The sequence below is a fragment of the Mustela nigripes genome, chromosome 4 (assembly GCF_022355385.1).
Source record: "Mustela nigripes isolate SB6536 chromosome 4, MUSNIG.SB6536, whole genome shotgun sequence".
In the NCBI taxonomy this organism is placed as follows: domain Eukaryota; kingdom Metazoa; phylum Chordata; class Mammalia; order Carnivora; family Mustelidae; genus Mustela; species Mustela nigripes.
The window spans coordinates 65,715,846-65,742,545 of NC_081560.1; the positions used below are offsets into that span (position 1 = coordinate 65,715,846).

The 26,700-nt window shown below is 38.7% G+C and overlaps 1 protein-coding gene and 1 long non-coding RNA gene across 4 annotated transcripts in view; one reads left to right on the forward strand and one right to left on the reverse strand.

The window, feature by feature from the left end:
- Positions 1-26,700, forward strand: part of LOC132015920 (uncharacterized) — a 178,263-nt gene that overhangs the window by 123,035 nt on the left and 28,528 nt on the right. For all 3 annotated transcript variants that reach the window (XR_009403823.1, XR_009403822.1, XR_009403821.1), the window contains exon 3: positions 1,735-1,906. This is a non-coding gene — a long non-coding RNA (uncharacterized LOC132015920). The remainder of the gene's footprint in view (positions 1-1,734; positions 1,907-26,700) is intronic.
- Positions 1-26,700, reverse strand: part of UMAD1 (UBAP1-MVB12-associated (UMA) domain containing 1) — a 217,526-nt gene that overhangs the window by 32,675 nt on the left and 158,151 nt on the right. The window lies entirely within an intron of this gene.

Here is a 26,700-nt window from a genome sequence, read left to right on the forward strand (position 1 = left end):
TTCTTATTTTTCTTATCTCTAAAATGAAGGGGCTGCGTTAGAAGATCTTTAACCCTATAGATCAGCCCTGTTAAATAGAAATTATTAATAGCCATATATGTAGTTTAAAATTTTCTAATAGCAATGGTTAAAAAGGAAGAGGAGGGGCGCCTGGGTGGCTCGGTCAGTTAAGCATCTGCCTTCGGCTCAAGTCGTGATCCCAGAGTCCTGGGATGGAGCCCCATGTTGGGCTCCCTGCTCAGCAGGGGAATCGCTTCTCTCTTTCCCTCTCTGCCTCTGCTCAGGAGCTCTTTCTCTTGCTCAGTCTATCCCTCAAATAAATAAATCTTAAAAAAAAAAAAAAAGGAAGAGGAAATAGCTGGAATTTTAAACAAATTTTTATCTAACCCAATATATCTAAAATGTCAGTTCAATAAATAATATAAAATTATTAATGAGATATTTTAGGTTCTTTTTTCATTTTAAGTCTTTGAGATCCAGTGTGTATTTTATACTTACAGCACATTTCAATTCAGACTACCCACCTCAAATGCTCAGTAGCCACATGTGTACAGTTATAGATGTAAATGGCCAATATGGTCCGTTCTCCAATAATTCATGTGAAATATTTCAGGATTATTCCATCATAAGAACAAGGCAAACCAGCAGAAATCAGGCTTAATAAAAGTAATTGTCCACACAGTGTGGTTTAATGGCAGCACTGTGAAGGTCCCCATCTAGAGAAGCCCCAAAATTCATCTTTGATGGGTATTTTCCTTTTTCAGTGTTTTATAATATACATTATAGAAGATAACAAATTGACAAATTAAGCCCTTAGTACAAAGGGAAAATCATTTTAGAAGCACATGGGCTATAAATATTAAATTAAAGGGTCCTTAACACATGATGGGTATGTGTTTGGGTTTATCCTATTACTTGCATCACTACCATTTTACATGACACAGGGGGAGTAGGGATGAAACCTATGAATGGTAGATAGCTAAGAAAAAATTACCCACTTATGATTCAGGCTTGTAATCTTACCATCTAAGTAAAATGGGAAAAAATCCAGAATCCAGATAATTACATGCGAGGTGAAGACACATGAAAGAAGGACTGTCCCTCTGACCTGAATGTCCATTAATGGCAGCCATGGCCACAGTGATGTCGGGAAGGAACTAATGCCAGCAGTCGCTGTTGGGATTATGCACCTAGGCTCCTCTAAGAAGTCTTAATGAACACTGTAAGAGTTACTAAAAGAAGCACAGTTAGGCAAGCCAATTTAAAATAACCTGTCCTAAATGGCAAATGAAATTCAAACCTTGAGCAGCACCTTGAGAGGAGAAATGGCAAGACTGGGGCATGGAGCTTGCTGAAGGCAAAAACCTGGACTGTCTGTAATTTGTGCGCTCTTATCATCCAGTTTCCACTTTGAGATTCAGAGGAAGGTTCTGCAGTAATCATATCTGCACAATGGATACGTGGGAAAGCTGTGCCAGCCTCTTGTTAAGGGGAACGAGAAAAGTCAATCAGAGTGTCACCAAAGCCACGTTAGCCATGCCTTTTTACTGTCAGGTGGATGAAGGCTATGAATTTGGGGAGTGTTCATTCCTTCCCACTGGTGAGCCAGAAAGGACCACTTGGTCATAAACCAAGAATTAGCATCTCACTCAGCTTATTCTTTTTTTTCCTCTAGTTTATAAGATCTAAAGACCCTATTATATTTTTAAAAGAATTTATTTATTTATTTGACAGAGAGAGAGAGAGACATCAAGAGAGGGAACAGTGGGAGAGGAAGAAACAGGCTTCCCACTGAGCAGGGAGCCCAACGTGGGGCTCGATGCCAGGACCCTGGGATCATGACCTGAGCCGAAGGCAGATGCTTAACTGACTGAACCACCCAGGTGTCCCCACTCAGTTTATTCTTGTAAGTAAACCTCAATTTTAGACTTACATAATTGTGTATGTATATGTGCTGGGGGAAACTCCCTGAGTGTGAGTTCGGGGGGAAAGAAGGGTTTTGGGGGGTTATAGAATGGATATCACTGCGGCTGGGACAAGTAATGTCAATTCAGGATATTGTAGAAGTAGAATTGTAACCTAGGTCAGTCTGGCTCCAGAGCCAGAACTTTTTTTTCTAGATGAAAAGGATTTTTATCTATCAACCATAAGGTGGTAAGGAATCCCATTACAGAAAAGACAGCAACGCTTTTTACTAAGTCTTCCTTTCTCTAGGCTCGTAAGGTTAGCTCCAGCCTCCTACTTGCATATTCATGATAGGTTTGATTTCAAATGTATGGCTCAATAAAATGTTGGATGATATTAAATACCACAAGTATAGGCAGTGCACTTAATCTTCTTTCATTTACTTTCAATGTATTAAAACAAGAATCATAGTCTCCGCTTCCAGTCTCTGCAGCGGCTGATTAAAAGAAATAGGGGTTTACATAAAGATCTAGAAGCAATCAGAAGAAAAGTATGCTAAGTTCTAAAGATCTTTCACTTTAAAATTAGGTTTACCATTCCTAACAGAAGAATTTGCCAGTCTTTAATAATCATTTTAGTCCTAGAACCACCCAAGGAGCAACTGATTGGACCAAGAAAGAAGTTCATCTTGGCAGTGAATCTTGAGAACAGACAAGTGTGGGCCCTGAGAGAGACATCTGCATGCCAAAGCCTTTGGCCTTTCACAAACTTTGTAGTCAAGTGCTCAACTTTAAAAACAGGGGGCTTAAAATGGCATTCTGTGTTTTTCTTAAAGTGGCAAGAATACTTCAGTTTCTGCAAAGTAGATTCACATAAAAAATTTTTAAATATGTGCATCCAGACTGCTGTTTGAAGGGCTGGCTGCATGTCATGGACCAGCTTAAACAGAATCATATATAAGAAATGGGAGAGTCTCCACCTGGCAGGTTATGTATGGCCCATGGTGTTTCTCTTCACTGTCATAGGACGAAGTATTTAAGGTTTTCTGCTTTTTTCTTTTTTAAAGAAACAGAGAGAGTGCACAAACAGGGGGAGCAGCAGGCAAAAGGAAAGGGAGAAGGAGGCTCCCTGCTCAGCAGAGAGCCTGATGTGGGGCTCGATCCCAGAACCCTAGGGTCATGACCTGAGCCAAAAGCATATGCCTAACTGATCGAGCCACCCGAGGCCCTAAGGTTTTTAAACTATTCCCCACAGTATGAAAGCTCTGGGAAGTCACGGACCATGTCTATCTTGTTCATAATTACACTCTCTCTCCATTCCTGAGAAGCATGCCTTGCATACAACAGGTGCTTAGGAAATATTTGTTGACATATTTGGTGGAAAAAAGAATTTTCTCAGGAGGGACTAAAAGAAAATGGACCTCCAGCAACCAAGATTTCTGAAGATATGTATTGAGTAAGAGATGTACTCTTTTGTCCCTCCTCCATTAATAACTCTCTTCAGATAGTGAACTTTTTTCTCAGTGAAACAGTCACACAACAGCAGTCCAAAAAAAAAAAAAAAAAAGGCAACTTCCTTTATCTTGCTATAGTCTACTCAACACCACCAGGGAAATGCCCACAAGTTATCAGAAAATAGAATACAATTTTTTAAAAACCTGAATAAATTTTTCATCACAGTAAAAAGCTTTAAAATCTTAAGTTCTTTAAGTTCTGGTAATGCCAAATCAAGTTTTAAGCCAAGTTTAAACTAGGTCTCAGTGATGCTTACCAAAATGAGTTAAGGTCCACCTTTTAGATTGGAAATAGCGCAATGGCAATAACAAAATGAAATGGCCACAAAAAACATTACATGCAGCAATTTCTAGTTTACAAGGTGTTTCCACATCCATAACCTCTTTTGCTTTAAATAACATTCCTGAGAAGAAGGTGGGGGTGGGGCGGAGAGAAAGAGTATGTTACCCTCATTTTACAGAGGCAGAACTGGAGTGTGTAGAGCTAAGTCACTCAGTATCATGCAAGTAGGAAGGGAATAATTGGGAATTTCAAGTGTGAAATAAGGACAGAAACACAGCTGAAGGTATTTAAAAGACGACTGGTTTATAAAACATAAACTTTTGTTTAGTTGTCTGTCTTTGCTTACCTAACAGAGACACTGTACAGAAATTACATTCTTTACTGTAAAGTATCATTATCCAGACTTGCCATCATTATTTTTACATAGGGCAGTGGAGAAAAGTGTATGCCTTCCTGTATCAGATGATAGGATTTTAAATTAGCTCTTTTATTCATTTATAATACAAGCTGACGGGAACTATTATGGAGGACAGATAGGACTGGGAATAAAGCATAGGAGCCTAGGTCTCTTTATAGCCAACTAAAATTTGGTTGGATACAAAGAGATATGTATCTCATTCTTCTTCAAACTAGAATAGAATGAAGCTGGAATGTTCCAGATGGGAATATTTCCCAATTCTTTCTTTGACATTATCTTTTCTAAGATGTTCGCCTGCCAGCTTTCTCAGTGATTCAGTGAATCTATGTGAAAACAAGCTTTTGTATGAAATAACACCGAAATAAGATTAAGTCACATTTGCAGTTTGTACCTGGTAGAATTTCGTGCATTCTTTAGTGAGACCACATCTTGAGAGTCACTTTAGTGTCTCGAAGTATCCATTAGCTTTAAATAGTACTGTTTATTCTGATTAATCCACTTCCTTTTGTGTGGGAGGAGGCAAGAATGTAAAAGAGACAAGGTAATTTGAAAACATAAAGTGTTAGAGTGTTACATGTTTAATGTCTGCCTCTGCTCCCCATTCCCAGCCCTGCCACAGGAATGCTGAGACACAACTAAAAGGCTTTTAAAAAGTTCTCAGCAATTGCCTAGCCTTCAGATTTGACAAGAGAGAATGAGTCTGTTAGGTGATCCTTGGGCTCCTCAGGGCAGAGAGTTGCCCCCAACTCCTGAGCAGCAGGCCACTGATGCCAGCAGACTGCCACCTCAGGCAGTGACAGGCTAGAGCTCCTCCTGGTTTCAAGTATTACTCTGGAAGGTCCGTGAAGAATGCTGCCAATTGCTAGGGTTTGTTTTTTTGTTTTTGTTTTTGTTTTTTCTTTCCATACCCCATTAGGAACCCTCCTTGGTAATATCTAAAACTAGTGGGTTTTAGCCGTTGTAAGGACCCTTTGAGAAATTAATAAAAGAACTGGATGCTTTTCCCAGGATAATGCTCCTGATGTAGCCACTGTCAATAGTCATGAGGGTAAAATAAACGCTACTATTGATTGAGGGCATACATCGTATGCAATGACTTAAGCTAAGTGGCTTTCAAGGACAGATGGATCCTCTGAATCATCCCTCCTGCCTTCCAATACTCCCAACTCACCATACTTTTCTCCACCATGTCTCTTAAGATCATTCTCAGTAATGCCAACCTAGGATGCACATTATAATCACATAGGAATTCTTCAAAATAGAAATTCCCCAGAAATCTCACACAAAGATCTGGATTTAATTGGTCTGGGGTAGAGTTAGCATAGATATTCTTCGAAAGCTCCTCAGAATATGTGCAGACAGGGTTGTAAACCATGAACAAACAACCCACCCAACACTCCAGCCTTTCAGCTCCATGTACCCCCCACCTCCAATCCTCCTGTTCGAGCCACAACTGCTATGTACTTCCATAGTCATCTTGAACCTTGAGATTAATAATAAAAATCCTAACTCCAGAACTCTGTTTACCTCATGACAGATAATGACCACCATCCTCTAACACTCTACCTCTCATATTCTAGAAGTTGCACTCTGGTAATTCAAGTGACTCCACAAAAATGGAAAATCCATGTTTTCAATGTCCAGAACATTCTCATGTCTTTTCCTTCTCCATCCAGCTTGGATTGTGTGTTTGATTACTTAACTAGCTCACTTGCATACACCTTCAAGTCCACTGTCATGTTTGTTCGTACCTGGTTTTCATCTAGTAAAATCTCAACCCCAGTTAAACCCAGTTTTATAACAACTGCAAATCGGCATGCACTTGGGCAGCTAGATGTGGACTGGAGGAAAGCACAGAATCATGCTGACTAGTTTCATTTTAAATTTATGGCTCAAAATCTCTAGAGACCATCTTCAACTTCCCACCAAAAATCTAACAACCTACTGGACTATATACTCTCCTACAATCACCATTAACCTCGAGGAACTGTCCTGAAGGCCAAACCATTCATTTGTGCACTGCATCACTTCTCAAGAACTCTGTTCTCCAAACCACCCTTTCTTTCTCATTAGGACTTCTCACTTCTCTACTAGTTCCCTTATATCAGCATCCAATATGGTACAACATCTATGAAAAAAAACTTAGTATTCATTTCTCCCTCCTATTGCTCTGTTCTGCCAAAATCTCTCCATTTTCCCCACCCCTGGCAACCACCAGTCTATTCTTTGTTTCTAGGAGTTCAGTTTTTTTTAGATTCCACATATAAGATCATACCTTATTTGTCATTTTCTGACTTACTTCATTTAATATTAATGCCCTCAAGTTTCATCCATGTTGTCGCAAGTGGCAGGATTTCCTTCTATTTTATGGCTGAGTAATAATCCTTGTATCTACTGATCTGTATATGGACAGAGCTAACTACTGATGTATACAGCTATACGGTCAACTAATATAGACAGGCAGATATATAGATAGATCTACTGACATATCTACTGATACACATGTCATATCTAGATTGATCTATCTAGAATATAAACCTTATAAGAAAGGATCATGGTTGTCTTGTTCATGCCTATATTGCTAGAAGTTCAAAAATGTGTTATATCAGTGGATTAATGAATGACCAGAAATCACGAAGATTAAAAATAAAAAGGCAAATAAAAAGGCAAACAAAAAGGCAGGATTATAATATAATGTCATATAAAAAGTAACAGCAAAATATTTTTAAAAATACAGAGAAGCTATTTTGTTGATAAACGACAGAACCCATAATGAAATTTAAAAGTCACAAATACTGTTACATCAAAAAAACAGGGCCAACATATACAAAAGAAAACAAAAAGAGAAATACAGATAGATACAGAATTACAAAGGATGATGAGTACCTGATATACTTCTAATAATCTCTAATAGATTAGGTAGATAAGACATAAATAAGAACAAATTATTTGAATAACTTACCTCTTTGATATGTATGTGTTTATTATGCACATAAAAAACTTTTTACTCACAAAGTCTTTTCCCAGTAAACATTATTTAGTCAAAATAATAATCACTAAAAAGTGCTTACTAGACGATTCCATGGGGGGGGAGTAGCTTTTGACAAACTTTCTTCCCCAAAAGCTATTAGAAAATAATTCATGGAACAGAGATAAAAATTTGGACTAGAAAAATTTTTCTGATCTATCTGAATTTATAAGTAAGTATCTGGAAACCATAACTAAGACTGATATACTGTTTTTGTAAATGTCAGATTTATCTAACCCTTCTAAGTAATACCGTGTCAAACAGGCAAGTAAATTGCAGTAAGCTCAAGTCTGAACGAGTGAACAGAAAAACGGAAGACTGTGCTTTCTGAAGGCACTAGTGCAGTATGGGGTTCTATAGCCCCACAGGTTAAATAATGATACATTTTCTGCATAAAAACTTTGTTACATTTGATTTCAGTTGAAATCAGTTGCTGTGTGCAACTCTATGTGCTTTGCCTTGAGAAATGAAAGGAAAATAGTGAAGGAAACATTATTGAGCAAATACGTGTTGTTCTGATATATAATTGCATTTAATAATCAGTGCCTAAAAGTGTGGCTGTTTTCATTCACAACAAACATTTTCTGAATACCTTCACTATGCTGGGCATTGTTATAAGCACTGAGAAGGACATATAATAAGATTAGGTGAAATATATTGTATCATCATAGGTGGTGGTAAGTACTACGGAGAAAAGTAAAGCTCAAAGGAGGTATGGAGCACGGGCAGTTACAGTTCGATTAGAAGATAACTGAACAAACACTTGCAGGAGATGTGGGCGGGTAATCCAGGCCAGGACAACCACTGCAAAGGCTGAGGCAGGAGTTTGAACAACCGGAGGCAGTGAGGCTGGAAGGAAATGGTAGGAAAAGAAGCCACGCAGAGACCAGAGATATGGTCAAAGGCTTTTTGGCTTGTACTGGAACGCCATGTGCCTTAAGTTTGAAAAGAATCACAATGTCCTTTATGTAGCTGAGAACAGAAGGCTGAGCAACAAGGATGGAAGGAGGGAGCTGAGAAGCTACTACAATAATTCAGATAGGAGATAATGTTTGCTTGAACCAAGGTCGCAGTGAAGGGGGCAAGAAGTGATGGATTTTGGATGTATCCAAAGGTAGAGCCAATCGAATTTGCTGGTAGATTGGTACAGGTACAAGAGAGAGCAGGAGTCGGCAGAGCTCCAGAGATTCAGCCTGAGCGACCAGAAGGATAATGTTTCTTTATTTGCATTTTATACAGAAGGTAGCTAGTTATTATTCCAAAGCTCAGAATCTTTCCACAATGTCCCTTTACTTGAGGAAAAAGGCAACTAAAATTATGTACATAGAGCATCCTCCATATGGATTACAGACTTTTCATTTTACCAATGAAGGCTGGGAAGACTCCCCCCCCCCCTCAATAATTGGTAATATCTCCCTGAATCATGAGATTTATTGTTCAATGACATGGGGAAGCTTGAAAAGGCTGGAAAGAAGTTAGGAAATTTATGGATGACAGAATTATATGAGGTTATCTAGGGGTTTTAGGGATACCTGGCTAGATCTCCACATTCTTGAGGCTGATGGCATGATAAATTACCCATAGAACCTCCTTAGGAGCCAGTGTTTGACAGAATGAGATGGGGAACAGACTTTCCTGAGATTAGATATGAGAATGCTATTTTGCCCTGGCTTCTTTATTTCAAATGTTTTAAATAGAAACTTGAAAAAGTAGCCACCAGGATTCTAGCTACTTTTCAGTGACTAAAAATATTTTTAAAGCAGATACACAGAGTTGTGTTTTGGACATGTTGCCTATATATAAGCTCTCCAGTTAGTTTTTCATAGTATAAAGGTTAATAGGCTCCAAGATATATATTTGTTTAATTTCTTCAAGCTTTCTGTTTATAGTCTCATTTGGCATGGTATGAAGGTGCCCCAGCAATGCAAGCTGATTCTGCTATTGTTGAGATAAAATATAATTCTTGTTTACTATTCTTATTGGAAACATTACATGGGATATCTAGAATTAATCTTCTTCTATCCTGCTATCTTTGTCTGTTTGTATCAACATGCCACAGTGTGGCAATTCCCGAGTTAGTGCTCTTAAATCTGGCCTCCTCCTGACATCTTGATTTCCGTGAAAGGTACTTCCCCTTTCTTCTGAGGTATCTTGACCCAGCTTCTTCCTGTCCTTCACCTCCACGTTGGGACAGTTGCCAATATCAAGAAATACTAACTCTGCTGTATGCCTCATGTATCTAACAACTTCCTTTTTCCCTCCTAATGCTAACAGCGCAGAGATGACTCTGGTCTTAATTCTGGCAACATGCCTGAGTGCATCTCGTGTCCTCTAGTCTGGCCCACTGCACTTCATCTGGCATGCGGGGCCTGCTTCATTTTAAAGCCCAGCACTGGACATATCACTCTAACAAAACCGTAGAGTTGCTTCAGTTGGACAGCTGAACTAAATATAGATGTTTCTTTCTCCCTTTAAGGTCCTCCCTGCCCAGTGTGGCCCCAAGCTACCTCTCCAGTCTTAACACCTACCACTTCCTTCACAGGGTCCCTGCAACTCGAGCAAAACCAATCACTCTTCCCTGAACCTGCCTCTGTTTTAGCAGCTTGGTGCTTCTGCTCACACAAAAACATTCCCTCTTGTCTATCCAACTTTCCCTTTTGTCTACCAACAAACTAACCAGTTCTTCAGTCCTATATCCAATGCAGCTTCGGAGAAACTTCTGATGCCCAGATAAGGGTGATCCCCACCTCCACTGAACACCCTACCCCTGCGCTTTTTTCGTACAACACTAATTGCAGTCTGCTGGCCGGACCACCTTTCTTACCGTCCACACTTTATATTAAGCTCCTAGAAGGTGACAAGTGGGCTTTGCTCATCTCTGAATCCCCATGTTGGTAGGATGGTGCAAATTCAAGTTCAAGAATTATCAGTGACAAGAAGTGTTAAAAAGTAGACATTTTAAAATAAGCTGTTTAAAACTTATTAAAAGCCATGAATATCTCCCTTTCACTTAATAGGATAGCCACAGATAAAACAGAATATTCCTGGTCTCTTCAGTATTCTTTCTACTATTCTGTATAAATAGAACTTACGTTATAGTGATTAAAAGTCCCTTGTAAAATGGTGTCACAAAGCCATATCTGGAGAGAGAGGATCAGTACTAATCTGTTCCTTACTGGCTATTTAGTGAGTAAGGGGGAATATGAGAGGATAGGTTTGGATTAGAGACAGAAGGGAAATGGAGTTTTCAAGAGAGAAAAAAGTTACAAAAGAAAAACCTGTTTCACAAAATGCAGTCTGTGGAAAATCTTTCAGCTGAATGTCAAGATTAAGAAAAATCAATAAAACCTTTGAAACCAGAACTACATGAAAGGGTTTTTAGGCTTGATGGCAAAATACAATGCTATGGCTTCACAAAATCAAATCTTTCTCCAGTAACTGCAAAAGCAATTCTTCAATATTCAAGGAGCCTCCGTGGCCTCAAAATAAGCGCAGCACAAATTGCTTATTACACACATAGGGACAGTCAAGATTCAAAGGGCCAGCATTTTCAAAAGGACTTTTTACCAAGGCTGTAATTAGTTTTTCTGGCAAAAACTGCATACACGTCTAATTGCACACACAATTGACTAATTGTATCTTCAAAATAAAGGGTAAAGGGTTAATTGTATCCACATCTGGCCACAAAGAAAGAGGTTGTCCTTTGAAAATATGACACTACACTTAGATGAAAATTTGCATTAAACAACCGTCCCTATTACTACTAATAATTATAATAATACCACATGCTTACAAATTAATACCTTTCATCATGATCCTGAAAACACTTTACAAACATTAATTAATCTCACAATACTTCTATGAGGTATGAAAAGGCGATTATCTCAACAGTGTCAATGAAGAAATACAGGAAAGTTAGGTAATTGTCAAAAAGCCACAAAAGGAATTGGAGCTCCTAGCCCCTGGCACTGAATATAGGCCCAGGTCACCAGGGAGGTTCTAAGGGGAGTCTGGTTCAGATAATCAGTAAAAATGAGGCTAAAACCAATGCAGAACTAAGTAATCAAGTTTCAGAATGGTGAAAAGTGACCTGTGATTTAGAGACTACTTTGACTTCTTATACTAAGAAGAACACAGAAAGCATCAAGAATGGAGCTAACAAAAGGCATCCATATCAGTAAGGTGAGGTTAAACTTACCACTACTTCCAGATGACATGATACCTATACACAGAAAACCCTAAAGACTCCACCCAAAAACTGTTAGAAATAATGAATGAGTTTAGTAAAGTTGCAGGATACGAAATTAATACACAGAAATCAGCTGCATTTTCTATGCTAATAACAAAATAGCAGAAAGAAAAATAAACAAGTCCATTTATAGTTGCACCAAAACAATAAACTACCTAGGAGTAACTTAACCAAGGAAGTGAAAGACCTATACTCTGAAAACTATTAAACACTGATTAAAAAAACTGAAGATGACACCAACAAATGGAAAAAAAAAAGATCCCATGCCCATGCAGTGGAAGAATTAATACTGTTAAATTATAGAAGAATTAATATTGTTAAAATGTCCATACTACCCAAAGCAAAATACAGAGTCAATGCACTCCCTATCAAAACACCAACAGCATTTTTCATAACCAGGACAAAGAATCCTAAAATTTGTATGGAACCACAGACAACCTCAAATAGTCAAAGCAATCTTGAGAAAGAAGAACCAGGCTGGAGGCATCTCCATCTCAGATTTCAAGTAATACTGCAAGGCTGTAGTAATCAAAGTCGTATGATACTGGCACAAAAACAGACACACAGATCAATAGAACAGAATAGAGAACCCAGAAATAAAACCCACACTTAGATGACCAATTAATCTAGGACAAAGAAGGCAAGAATATACAATGGGGAAAAGATAGTCTCTTCAATAAATGGTGCTGGGGAAACTGGACCACTTTTTTATACCACATGCAAAAATAAACCCAGAGTGTATTAAAGACCTACAAGTAACACCTGAAACCATAAAACTCCTTGAAGAAAACATAGACAGTAATTTCTTTGACATCGACTATAGTAATATTTTTCTAGCTATGTAACCTTACGCAAGGGAAACAAAAGCAAAAATAAACTATTGGGAGAGTATCAAAAAGCTTTTGCACAGTGAAGGAAACCATCAATAAAACAAAGAGATAACCTACTGAAGGGGAGAAGATATTTGCAAAAGATCTATCCAATAAGGGATTAATAACTAAAATATATAAAGAACCTCTACAACTCAATACCAAAAAAAATACTCTAATTTAAAAAAATGGGAAGGGGAGCACCTGGCTGGGTCAATTAGTAGAGCACAGTACTCTTGATCTTAGAGTCATGAGTTCAAGCCACACATTAGGCTTAGAGATTACTTTAAAAAAAAAATTGGGTGGAGGACCTGAATAGACATTTTTCCAAAGAAGACACACAGATGGACTAGAGACACATGAAAATATACAATATTACTAATTATCAGGGAAATGCAAATCAAAACCACAATGAGATTATGACCTTATGCCTATCAGAATAGTTATAATAAAAAAAAGACAAGAAATAGGGTGCCTGGGTGGTTCAGTCAGTTAAGCACCCAACTCTTGATTTCAGCTCAGGCCATGATCGCAGGGTTTTGAGATCGAGTCCCACACTGGACTCCATGCTCAGTGGGGAGTATGCTTCTCTCCCTCTGACCCTTTCCCCACTTGTGCCCATTCTCCCTCTCTCTAAAATAAATAAATATTAAAAAAAAAAAAAAGTGTTGGCAAGGATATGGAGAAAGGTGAACTGTTGATGGGAAAGTAAATCAGTGCAGCCATTATGGAAAACAGCATGGGGGTTCCTCAAAAAATTAAAAATGGATATCCCATATAATCCAGTAAGTCCAATACAGGGTATTTACGCAATGAAAACAAAAACACTCATTTGAAACGATATATGCACCTCTATGTTTATTTCAACATTATTTACAACAGTCAAGTTAGGGAAGCAGTCCAAGCATCCAATGATGGATGAATGGATAAAGATGTGGTATCTATGTACAATGGAATATTACTCAGCTATAAAACAGAATGAGCTCTTGCCCTATATGCCAACAGACAGACCTAGAGGGTATTATGCTACGTGAAAGAAGTCAGACAGAAGACAAATACTGCTTAATTGTACTTATATGTGGAATCTGAACAACAAAACAAAAAGCAGAAACAGGTCCAAAAACACAGAGAACAAAGTGACGGTTGACAGAGGGAGGGGAAATACAGGCTTCTAGTTGTGGAATGAGTAAGTCACAAGAATAAAAGGTACAGCATAGGGAAAGTGGTGAACTGTAGGCAGTAGTGCTGTCCGGTGACAGACGGTGGCTGCGCTGGTGGTGAGCATGGTGAAACATACAAACTGAATCTTAATAACTTAGTAATCACTACACTGTCCCCCTGAAACTAATGTAATGTGTCAACTGTGCTTCAATTTAAAAAAATGGAATGAACAAGTAGAACTTTGTTCCTTGGTTTGATTTTATGACCAAATAGGACAGATAATAAAAGGGTATATAGAATCACAGAATGCACCTCCAATGAATGGAACTTTCAAAAATATGTAAGAGAAATTTTTGCAAAGGACGGTGTGACTGTAGGAGCTTCAGAGGACATGCTGGACATAAAGACATGCGGTGAGGGACTACAAAGGTCAAAGTAACGTTACCTTACTTCTAACCATTGTGAACCTGATTACTCATCTGGAGCACCCAATTTACACTAGCCTGGAATATCTAACTTAATACAAATATAAACAATACAAATAAACTTCCTTATAAATGCATATCATTAGTATTTCTGTAAACTTCATATCTTTAAGAAATGAGAGAGATAGGAGGGCTCAGTTTTAACCATATACTATACATTTTAAGAACTGGTTACTTTCTACAATTAAAAAAATCTTGTAGCCACCTCAGAAAATTGATGAGAAATTCTCTATGCAGATATGTATAAAGATGTAGAGATAAAAATATGCTCCAATTCATCTCACTTACCTGGTGAAGACACAGTGCTGGAGGACACAAAGATGAGCAAGACACAGTTCCTGCTTTCCTAGACATATGGTCTGTGGATTTATTTATATTTACTTGGGCCCTAGTATATCTCTTCCTACAAAGGTTTTGAGGCAATATCCGACAGAGGAATAAAACACCAAAATAAATAGGGACAAGGAAAAGAGAAACAAAACATGCTAAAAGGAAGACTCTGTATGACTTATTTTTCTATTTCAAAATTGGTCCAAAGTTACCAGGCACCCAGAGCAAAAGAAAAAAAAAAAGATATGTGAGTTAGAAAGAAAAGAAGGAAGGGTGAGAGAGAAAGAGACAGAGAGAGGGGTAGGATAAAAGAGGAGAAAAGGACACTAGCCCATATAACTAAATACTTAAAAATGCCTTATAGAAGTAAAGATCAATATAGTGTGGGAGTGCCTAAAACAAGAGACCTGACTTCCGACAGGGAAAGCAGGGAAAACAAGTTATATCCTGAACTGGGCTTGAAGGTCAGGGCTGAGCTCCAAAGCAGCTGCTGTAGGAAGGGCATGCCACCCAATGCCCAGCAAGCAGAGAGAGCCGTGCAAGCAGAAGGCATGTCTGGGAACTGGAATTAAGAGTCTAGCTTCGAGTGCGAGATAGAACACAGTCCCAGAGGGGCCCAGCAACAGCCACAGGGCCCACAGGCTAATGCCAGGCTGAGCTTTGTCCATTTCTCTTAAGTAACAGGTGACGCTAGATTTTTGACACTGGCGGGGGGGGGGGGTGGGGGGGGGGGGAAGTGGGTGGGTGGTAGGGAGAGGCAAGAATACAACCTTTTTCTTTCTTTTTCCCTTAAGTATAAAATTCTGACATCATGTCAGGAATAGGCCAGAAAGGCCTAGAGGAAGTCAAGAGGAAGAAAGATCTCAGGAGGCTCTGTAATAAATCAGATGAGGGATGATAAGGGTCTGCTCTCTGGTCCTGGCATGGGAGAGGTAAAGGAGAGGACAAACAAGAGACTCTCTGACAGGACCTAGTGAATAATTAAATGTGAGGAAAAGGATGAGTCGTCCAGGACTTGAGCCCTTAAATCCTGCCTGACCAAGGACATCCAGGAGACTGCATCTTCTTCTTATGTTTTATCAGGACTAGTGTCAACCAAATTAACATATCCCTTTATGTCACAAATATTTTTTGTCACTGAAAAGTATACAGAATTGATTTTCAAAATGATAACAGGTTATTAAATGTATCCTTCTTTAAAATAAAAATGGGATGTGCTACTTCAGCCAGCCCCATGATGTGAAACCGAAAGCTCCGTAGTATATTTCTAGTTCAGACTTCAGCATTTGTCCTTTTCTGTTCATTTACATTTATAAAAAGTAAAATGAGCTTTTGTTCCCCCCAGAGATTTAAATGATGTGGCACTCTCTGAGTATATTTGTATGCCTCTCCCACGTCACCAGGGATAATGCAAAACTATGATCAATGCAGATGTTTAAAAATTACTTGAATGAATAAATTTAAAATTTGAAGTCAAATAGAAATCACCTATTCCCTAAACCTGTAGCCACTTTTTACTGATAGTATTAGACTACCTGTTAAAGGGAGGTATGTAAAATGATGGCTGCTGTTCATTATGAGACAATCGAAAAATTTCATCAGCAATAATCTATTTCCTAAATAGTCTACCCTTATCACCAAAATTGTTATGAAAAATTGCTAGCTGCTATATCTAATTCTTAGCTAGTGCTAAGAATTGCTATAGATAGAACAAGATGTTTGGTAGATACTCAATGCACTTACAATGTTTCCTTTGAAAGTGACATGACTATATGATCATTATATAATACCCTTTATAATGATGTTCCATCTTTGTATTGTGGAGAAAAACCACTGACTTTTTAAAATCTATTTACTATTATTAGTCAGTGACCTCCTAATTCCATACAAAATAGAGGTCAAATTTCGAGATTTGGACTTTAAAGGCCTAGATGATCTGGGTCAACTGATTTCAAGTCATAATTCCTTTTAACCTGGTGGTGATTCCTGAAGAATGAGGGTTTGTACCACTGGTTATGTAGGTGCTGAAGACAAGGGTCACTGGGAAGCTGGGTTTCAGGAAGGCTTCATGGGCAAGAAGGCAGGCAGGATAGCGGGTGAGACAGGTCAGGAGCTATCTCCTTTCTTTTCTGGATCAAAGGCTTTAGTGGCAGTCCCTCAACCCTAGCACGTGCAGGCATGTGAGTGTACACACAGAAGTTGGCTGGTTTGGGGTCCCTGGGGATTGACCTAGCTGCAGATAGCTCTGAACGAGTGGCCATGGAAGCCTGAGGCAGATCTGTAGCTCACAACTGTGATTCACTGACTCAGCAGCTAAGTGTTTGTACTGAGTCTAATACATCCGAATTCCAGTTTGAGCCACATATTAGCTAAATGACCTGGGGCTCCTGGCTGGCTCAGTGGGTAGAACATGTGACTTTTGATTGCAGGGAGGTAAGTTCAAGACCGACATTGGACATGGAGCCTACTTTAAAAAAAAAATTGTAAAAACAATTTGTAAGTTAAAAAAAAATTAATTTAAGAATAAAAAATAATTGCATCTTAAAGGAAATTCTACTATAATATTAACTAAAATAAGCAAACTTAGTTCTGAATATTTTTTACTTGAACGATCCCATAAAGATAAAAGATAACAGATTATTTGCCCTTATTCCGCTACTACTTCTGTATCAGTGGGCCCTGCTCTTCCCTCTTCCCCTTTCCCCTCTTCCCTTCCAAATGAGAGAGCAAAAGCAGGGGGAGTTGCAGAGGGAAAGGGAGGAGGGAGTCTAATGCTAGGCTCAATCCCAGGACCCTGAGATCATGACCTGAACCAAAGGCAGACCCTTACTGACTGACTAAACTACCCAGGCACTCCATCCCTTTCTTTTCTTTCTTTCTTTCCTTTCTTCCTTCCTTTCTTTCTTTTAGATTTATTTATTTGACAGAGACAGTACACAGCAAGAGAGGAAACACAAGCATTGGGAGTGGGAGAGAGAGAAGTATGCCTCCCGCCAAGCAGAAAGCCAGATGTGGGGTTCAATCCCAAGACTCTGGGATTATGGCAGTAAGCAGACACTTAATGACTGAGCCACCCAGGCACCCCACCCCATCTGTTTCTTAATTAGAGGTATGTATCATGGCAAGGTACCTAGCTAACAACATTTCCCAACCATCCTTACTGGTAAAAGTAGTCAAGTGAAAGCTGTTGAATTGGGCTTTTGGAAAAGCTATTTAAGTGGGGCTTGGTTTTGCCTCAGTCCCCTCCTTCTATGCTTGGAGATGCAGCAGCCACCTTGTAATCAAGAGGTACCCTGGTGTATGGAAGTCACATATTAAAGGTGGTGGAGCAGAAAGACAGAATTCTTAAGACAGGGAGGGATGGTCTCATGGAGCCATTATACTAGCCTTGATTACAGAACTCAAGACATTTTTAGATGAAAAAAACAAATCAAACCCTGATTTGTGTAAGCCACCAGTTTATGACTGTCCATTACTGACAATCAAATGCAATTCCTGACTCATTCATGTATATACACATTACAGGCAGCACTTGGCTAATTCTGTTTGAGGGGAGACTTAAAGATCCCCTGTTTTTTTCAAACATACTTTTCCCCCTTGGTATTATAAAGCATATATTTTCTATAAAGTATATTATGCCATATTATTCATTCTTTGGAAACAGGGATTAGAAGCATCTGTTAAAATGCAACTGTTGCCTGAGAAAAGTTATACTTTAAGCTACCAATATAATTGAGTATCTCCTTGTAAATTAATATATTAAAGTCCACGATTGGGTAGATTCTGAGGGAATCTACATAAAGACAGATAAGTTTTCTTGGAGAGAGACTACTCAAGGAAAGGAGCAATGTCAGGCTACTCCAGTAAATAATCACTCCTTCCTTGTCCAGCACCTCCCTCACCGCCACCTTCTCTGACTCCATCCCCACCGCAAAGACCATGATGGGCAGCCTTAGAGGTGGAAGGCACAAGACACAAAAGGAGACAGAAAATCTGAAGACAAACTTGTAATTCTTTATTGTATAAAGGTCCCCACAACCCCTCCTCTATATGGGAGTACTTTACCCTATGAAAAAATTCCAGTTAACTAATAAACAGCACGGGTAGATTAGTCATTCAGTAGATGATCGATAGAGAAGGGACTCAACTAACTGCCGTGAAAAAATGGACAAGATGGTGGCAGGGAGCAGCCAAAGCACAGGGCCAGTTCAGGGGGACTGCATTTACCTGAAGTTTGTCTAGCAGGTGAGTGGTCATTTCAGGCACTCAAACATTCTCCAAGTGCTTGTTATTTTCTAGGCTCTGTCCTAGAAACCAGAGATTTGGAAATGATGCTGCTGATGGCTTATCCCCAGAAAACTGAGCAACATACAAAAAAAGCACGGCCATACACTGTGGCGTACGTGATACCACGAGTGTATACGGAAGTTGAAGGAAAAGAGCAGAATTCACTCTAAGGATAGTGAGGGGTGATCAGGGAATGCTTCCTGGGGCAAATAATGCCTATAGAGGATTTTCAAAGATGAACAAGATTTTACTAGGGAGATTAAAGGGAAGATACGCATTCCGGTCAGAGGGAACAATGCACAAAAGCTGAAGATATGGAGAAGCCTGGCATGTTTGAGGCATTCCAAATATTTGCTATTTCTGTAGCATCAAGTGCTAAGGAAGAAGCAAAAGAAAGGGAATTAAGTAGAGCCCAAATCAGGAAGGGCATTGAATGCCATGCTAATCAGCATGCACTTTTCTCTGATAGCTAGTCAGGGGAAGTGTGCCAGTGCTACGGTAAGATTTATGTTTTAGGAATATCACTGCTGGCTGTCAGTCAGGAAGGGAGTGAGGCTGGAGGAAGAAATATCACCTAGGAAACCTTAGTAATAATGCAGATGACAAGGGATGAGGGCGTGCATGTTGAGTGGCTCTTCTCAGCATCTGTTATGTGGCAGGCAAAGTGGGAAGAGAAGGGAGAGTAAAATCTTTCACCTGGATGGCAGTGTTCACATTGGAAGAGTCAGTTTTCACCTGTCCTCCACCTTTATAAAGCACACAGAAAATGTATGTTCTCTCTGAATTCACTTCTTTTAAAGTTTTTTAAACTGTAATTATACTGCTAGAGATTTTGCCAAGTGAACCAAAAATAGTGGCCAGTAAGAAGGAGACTTTATTATCACTTTGCAAGAGGGAAACTTCTCTTTTTTAGAATGATAAGTAGGCAAGATGACAACAGAGTGTGCCCTTTCTATCTCCCCCTGAATATTTGGATAAAAGAGAAAACATATTTGAAGCACTTTGAGCTTCCAGGGACTATACCTCTACTGTGAGGTCCTTAAGTACTGGGTTGTGGCAGGATGATCAGCAGTCAGCATTGTGCAGAACCACCAGCATGGAATGAACCCAACTCTGGAGTTCTCAGAGTTAATAGGGGAGCTGAGTTACGGTTATGGTTGCTGGGTCAAACAGAGATAACTTATTTAGTTTAAGGATGACCCAAATATTGCATAGAATACACTTATATTAAAAAATACTGTTGTTTATTTGAAATTCAAATTTAACTGGGCATCCAGTATTTATTTGCTACAGCTGGCAGTCCTGATTACAGTAGTACCTTAATAGGGAAAAGTTGCTTGATTCATGACCGATTTACCTTATTAGTGGCTTCTCTTATGTAATAGGAAGTACTGTAGCTACAAACGAGGGAATTATGAAGCACAGCAAGGTAAACATATGAACAAAAATGACCAGTTATTAAAAACTTTCTCAGTTTTTCTGCTGGGAATCTCTTAAAAACTATGCCACTTAAAACAGCAAGGACAGGGGGCACTTCGGTGGCTCAGTGGGTTAAGCCTCTGCCTTCACCTCAGGTCATGATCTCAGGGTCCTGGGATCGAGCCCCGCATCAGGCTCTCTGCTCAGTGGGGAGCCTACTTCCTCCTCTCTCTCTGCCTGCCTCTCTGCCTACTTGTGATCTCTCTGTTAAATAAATAAAATCTTTAAAACAAAACAAAACAGCAAGGACGGGAGCACCCACTCCTAACTAATGAAACAGTATATTAACACTTTTTAAAGAAAGAAAAATGTTCATTGCATATTATAAGTACTGTGACTTCAAAGACAAGTATTTCTAAAGAGCAAATAGCTCACAAGAATATAGAAGCATTAAAAACTTTTTAAAGGAGGTAACACTTGGAAAAAAAAAATTAAGAAAGAATGCTTTCGTGATAAATGACAGAAAAGACAACCCCCACCACCACCCCAAAAAAGTTTTTTGTGCTCACGGAAGTCTTACTAATATGTCCTCAATTGACTGCCAAAAAAAAAAAAAAAAAAAAGAAAGAAAAAAGAAAAGAAAATAGAAAAAAAAAAGGATGACAGGGCCATCTTTGCAATCCAGGGCAAGGTGGAAAGCCAAACTGTCCAAATCTGGGAATCTTGCAGGATTTACACTAAAGCATTGTGCTATTTTTAACGTACTTTAAGCTCACTTTTATTACTTCCAGACCTTTTTCCTCATTAAGGCACAGATATAAACTGGGAGCTACTCATAGGATAGATACCAAATAGTCTGTCTGCTGGCGAGATACAGACCTCCACCTTGCATGCATATCAGCTGGAGAAAAAAGAGCCTTTATTCATCAAATTTAAAAAGCACTCTCTCATTTCATGCTAATTGTATGGTCCTTTGCATGATATACAAAAGATTGCCCAAGATGAAAGGCATTAAAAAGAAAACTACCAGTCTTGGAGGTTTTTTTTGGAACAAGATTAACTTATTACTTTTTTAGAGAAAGTAAATGACTGACTAATTCAAGTATTACATTTATCTGCACAGAATGACCTTTACAGGTTTTATTATTGTCAATGCCTATTCAACTGCCTCTCTGCCTAACATAATGTGACCTCATTCGACTAATCTCAGTGCCCCAAAACCTTTTAGGGTGGTGTCAAACAGTTCATAAATTAAAGAATTTAAAATAAAGTACACACGAGTCTTAAATGATTTTTCCCCCCAACAAAGGAAACAGTTAAACCTCCTTGGAAAAGAGAGGCTGACTATTAAGAAATGTTTGTTTCCCAGCTCCTCCTACATGCACGTTCTGCTTCGGCTGGTTTCTTATGAAAGCACAATAAGAAAAATTCATTGTGGTTATGGATATTATCAGTAATAAGATGTAATAACATAATAAGTGACAGAATATTAGTCAAGAGTTGTAAATAAGATAAGCCATGATAATTTGCACCATACCATAATTTATGGCATATGGTAATATATGAATTGGGTCTTTGAAAAACTGCATTAATTTAGATTGATCTTACTATAAATATCAACCAGTTATTAACAACTATGTCACAGCCATCAAGGGAACAGAGGTGAAAAAGAGAGAAACACTAGGTGCAGTCCATTCATTTAGGCAGCCAAGACAACAAAGAGGCACTTATTCCTTGTGTAACTATTGATTGCTATCAGTCAACTGAACAGGGTTGGCAAGACTGAAGAACAGCCACTTCAACCCACAGCCATTGCATGGAGCAGAAGAATAATTGGGCTTCCCAAACTGCCCCCAAAATTGATTCTTCAAGAGGTTAAAATCCAAATCAAATATACTGCTACTAACTAATACCTACTATACAATATTAAGGATCTTTTTAACCCATTTGACTAGCACTGTCCGGTAAAACTTAAGGCGAACCATGTATGTGATTTTCAGCCATAGTAGGAAAGGTAAAAGAAAAGGGTGAAATTAATTGTAATCTCTTTAACCCAGTATCTCCAGAATATTATCATAACATGTATTCAACATAAATTATTGAGAGAGTTCCGATCTTTCTTTCATACCAAATCATTGGAACCCAGAACTTTTTTTTTTTTTTTTAACACTTTAGCACATCTGAATTCAGAACACATTATAAGTGCTCAAAGCCACACATGGCAAGTAGTGACCACATTTGGCCATATAGTTAAAATCTCTCAAACCAAAAAAAAAAAAAAAAAAAAGCCTTGTTCCTAATTACTACCTAATGTTTTCCTGTGAGTCAAATCTCAAGCCACTAGTGAAGTTACTTGTTCTTTGTGTTAATGAACACATTGAAAACACAAACTATAGCACTAAAAACAGGGACTGAATCCTAAGAAGGCCATGCTTAATTTTTACTAATAACAAGTATTTATATATTAAACTACTTGATTTCCCTGGCCCCATTTCTGATCCTGCCACAAATTTCAGGAGTTTTGTTTTTTTCTCTGAGGATCTAATCATCAGCCACATTGCCCAACATTCAGTGAAATATTCCTATCTTTGAATAATATAGTGTTCCAAAGTAGTAAATTATGTAATTCCTAAAACTGAATTGGTTTATGACTAATTGGTAAGAATCGTGGAGTTTCCTCATGAAAAGAGTTCCAAAAAATCAAGAAAAGAATAACTAAAAACAAATGACTACCAAAATACACTAAATTCCAGGCTAACAAGCTCTTGGCCCTTATGAAATGACAAAAGACAGCTTAAGGGCTTGCATGCTAAACCGAAACCCAACAAACCATTTTAAAGAGGTGAAGCAGGGATGATCATTAGTAGAAAAATAAGTGACAGAGAGATGCCAGTATTTAATCCTCAAATCTGAACATTTGAAATTTAAAAGGCATAATTAAAAAAAAGAAAAGCCAGTTCATTTCTTTCTTCTCTCTCATGAGTTGTCAGAAGATTTTAATTTCAAGTTTGGGTTTTGATTCGACTGATAATTCTAGGCAATATATCAGCAACCAAAACCAAGACGTTAATAGAATTATAAATGTTATAATCAACACCTAAAAAGATCTTGAGATACAAATAGCATAGTCCCTAAATCATTTATGAGAAGAATGTATCAAAAAAAGTAAACATTCTCATAGTATGCTTTTATCCTTAATTTATATACAATTTAATCTTTTACTTCTCCTAATATATCATTTTCACATCTCATACTCTCCTGTGGCACCACCTTTCTGCATCAGTAAAACTCCTTGACACTTAACTTGGTTAAGGAAAGCAGTGGTTAACTGATTCATTTGGTTCATTGATGGTTAGCTTTGTGATGCCCTAAAATTTGCTTGAGTGACGATTATCTCTGAAAGACAGTTACAGCTTCCAATCCTGGGCTTCAGTTATGGTCAACTGTCTTGTATGATCTTGCATGAGCTTATAGAATGTAACACAGTTTTTTTAAACCACAAATATTCAGCAGAGTAATAACCCAGAGATTTTCAGATGTGAAAAACAATGGTTAATAGAGCCTTGGCCAAAAGAGGTGTTCAAGAAATACTTATTGAAATAAATGAAATGGTCTGAGAGTTTAAAAATGCTCTTTGATAAGAAGCTAGGGAATTATAATTTATTAAGCTGGCTAATCAGGTTTCACTTCGGCAGTGATAAAGATAACAGTGTGAAGTTACTCAGATCTTTTGGTGACTAAATAACTAATGCTAGAATCTGGATCCATTTTTCTTTCAGAGCAAAACTACAAGTAGGCTGAAAGCACAGAATACTGGTTTTGGTTTTCAGTGTCAGTAGGCATGAAGCAGAGGTTTAAAAAAACAAAACAAAACATGTCCACCCATGGAAATTTATCCAACTGAAAATGGTACACATCTCTTTGATCTGCTTCAGCGACCCTTTTGCACAAGTATGATTTCTGCAGGGTGTTTGTAGGTACGATGTACGAATGTATGATGTACATTGAGTTGGACTTGCCAGTTCACTGTACAATAGCTGCCCAGCCCCTGGGTAACTAAAATGCTGCTATGCTGCTTCCTTATTTCCTTCCTTCAACAGCTATTTGACATGGATTTTATACAAATATTATTATTATTTTTTAAAGATTTTATTTATTTATTTGACAGAGAGAGATCACAAGTAGACGGAGAGGCAGGCAGAGAGAGAGAGAAAGAGAGAGAGAGAGAAGCAGACTCCCTGCTGAGTAGAGAGCCCGATGCAGGACTCTATCCCAGGACCCTGAGATCATGACCTGAGCCGAAGGCAGCGGCTTAACCCACTGAGCCACCCAGGCGCCCATAAATATTATTTTTAGGCTCTGGGATTTCAGCATTAAGTAAGACAGTGAAAACCACAGCTTTCAAGAATCTTCTATTCTTCCAGTAGTTACCTATACCTTGTCAGATACAGCGCAGTCTAAGCAACTATTGAATGTAAACGTTTGGCATATTAGAAATTGGGAATGAAGAATTTAAGAAGTAGCAATAATATGGTTTGGAGAAAAACTGTAGATGCTTATCAGGTACTTATTTTGCCAACTTAATTTTTGTGCAAGAAAGTCTTACACGAAATAGCTAAAAGGGGCAAAACACATACAGAGAGATATTTAGGAGTCACACGGGAATAAGATGTACAACACAGGGAATACAGACAGTGGTGCTATAATCGTGTTGTGTGGTGACAGGTGGAGGGTAACTCATGGTGACCACAGTGTAATGTACAGACTTGTCCAATCACTCTGAAACAAATGCAGTGTTGTTTTTGTCAACTATACTCAAATTAAAAATTTTAAATAAAAGATACACTTAGGAATCACTAAAAAATAAGAGGAAAAATGTCGTGAAGCATTTAAAAATATAATTTAAAATATGTTTTCTGTCACGAATGGGTGCCTACAACAGTCAATATAGAGGAAAAGCACTGAATACACAACTGAGTTTTGAGTAAAGGCCTAATACATGATAGAGCTAAGCTCCTTTAGGATTTGGAAATCAGAATCATCACTGACCTGGCCTAATGGGATTGATTAAAGATAACTTGATGCGGTGCCTGGCTGGCTCAGTCAGAACAGCATGCAACTCTTGATCTCGGGGTTGTGAGTTTGAAGCCCGTATTGGGTGTAGAGATTACTTAAAAATAAAATCTTTTAAAAACAAAAATAAATAAAGATAACCTGAAAAACCAACAGAAACCATGGAAGAACTTTGTGAGAACAGTTCAATGCAGGGAGATGGAGTGATGTTACAGATATACTCCCGTTAACCCAGCATTAAAAGAATAAGGACTGTGCCCAAAGTTATGGTGTTTCAGGCTAGAATAACAAACTGGATAACAAGTTATTCTGTCTTAGGTCCAAACTAAATGTTCACTCCTGCACACAATCAGCATTAAGCTTTTATTGAGTGGCTGACCTATGCCAGGCACAGTGGTGGGCAGTAGGAACACAGTGCTAAATCAACCAGGATTCCCTAGTTCATGATGGTTTTGGTCATGATACGAGGAGCTAGACATGGGCATGTAAAGGGATTGAGAAAGCAGAAGAGAGGACCTTGCCGAAGGGAGACAAAGATGGCATCAAAAATGAAAGATACCTGAGCAGAGGTCTGAGGATGAATAGGGGTTTTCCATGTGAACACAAGGGGTAAAAGATAAAGCTCTCCAGAAAAAGGAGAGAATTGCACATATAAACTCTGAGGAAGAGATTATGTTCTCGGCATGGCTTTATAAACTCCGTATGGTGACAAAGAATGACCTGGATGTTTACACAGGCAAGGCCGATCATGAAGGGCCAGCCATGCCCCTCAAAGTTAGTGGATTTTATCTTGGAAGCAGCTGAAGAGCCCCTAACATCATCAGGTAAGGCAGCTCCATGGTCATATCTGTAGACAAATGGACTGAATGATGGTAAGACTGAGGACCAGAAGGCCATTTCAGAAACTCTTCACAACAGTCAACGTGAGCAGTAATTAGGCTTGAGTGGAGAGGGAGCGGAAAGGGCAGGTAAGTGAGGTGGAAGCAAAGTGACGGGGTGACCAGCTGGGTTGAGAGTGGCGAAAGAGGAAGAAGTCAAGGATAATTCCCTGGCTTCTGACTTGAGAAGATACCAGTCTCCACGCCACATCATTCTGTCAGCTTTCAATTTTGGATTCTGGCTTCCTGAGATTGATCACTGCTGCTTTGCCACATTCCCTTTGTCCTAAAGAATGTCCCTAGGTGCTGCTGACTAGACACAGAAATACAGAGGCAGCTGGCCCCACCTCTGAGTGGTGGTGATGAGAGGGGGAAGCACCACTTGCGCCTCTCCCAGCCTCCTCTATACAACCTTCAGCAACCAACAGCAGCAATCCTTTATGTGATGCTCCATTTAATTCTGTACACAAATAATGAGGTCAAAATATAGTTATTACGAACCCCACTAGTACAAGGCATTATAGAAAAATAAAAGCCAAGAACAATAGCTGGGAGTTCTACAGGAATGTCATATGATGCAATGCAAAGATTTTGTGGTTCGTCAGGTGTGAGTCTGACTTCTGGCGTGTGTGAACTTGGGAAATGGATATTCTTTTTTATAAAATATTTTTTTTTAAGATTTTATTTATTTATTTGACAGAGAGAGATCACAAGTAGGCAGAGAGGCAGGCAGAGAGAGAGGAGGAAGCAGGCTCCCTGCTGAGCAGAGAGCCCGATGCGGGACTCGATCCCAGGACCCTTT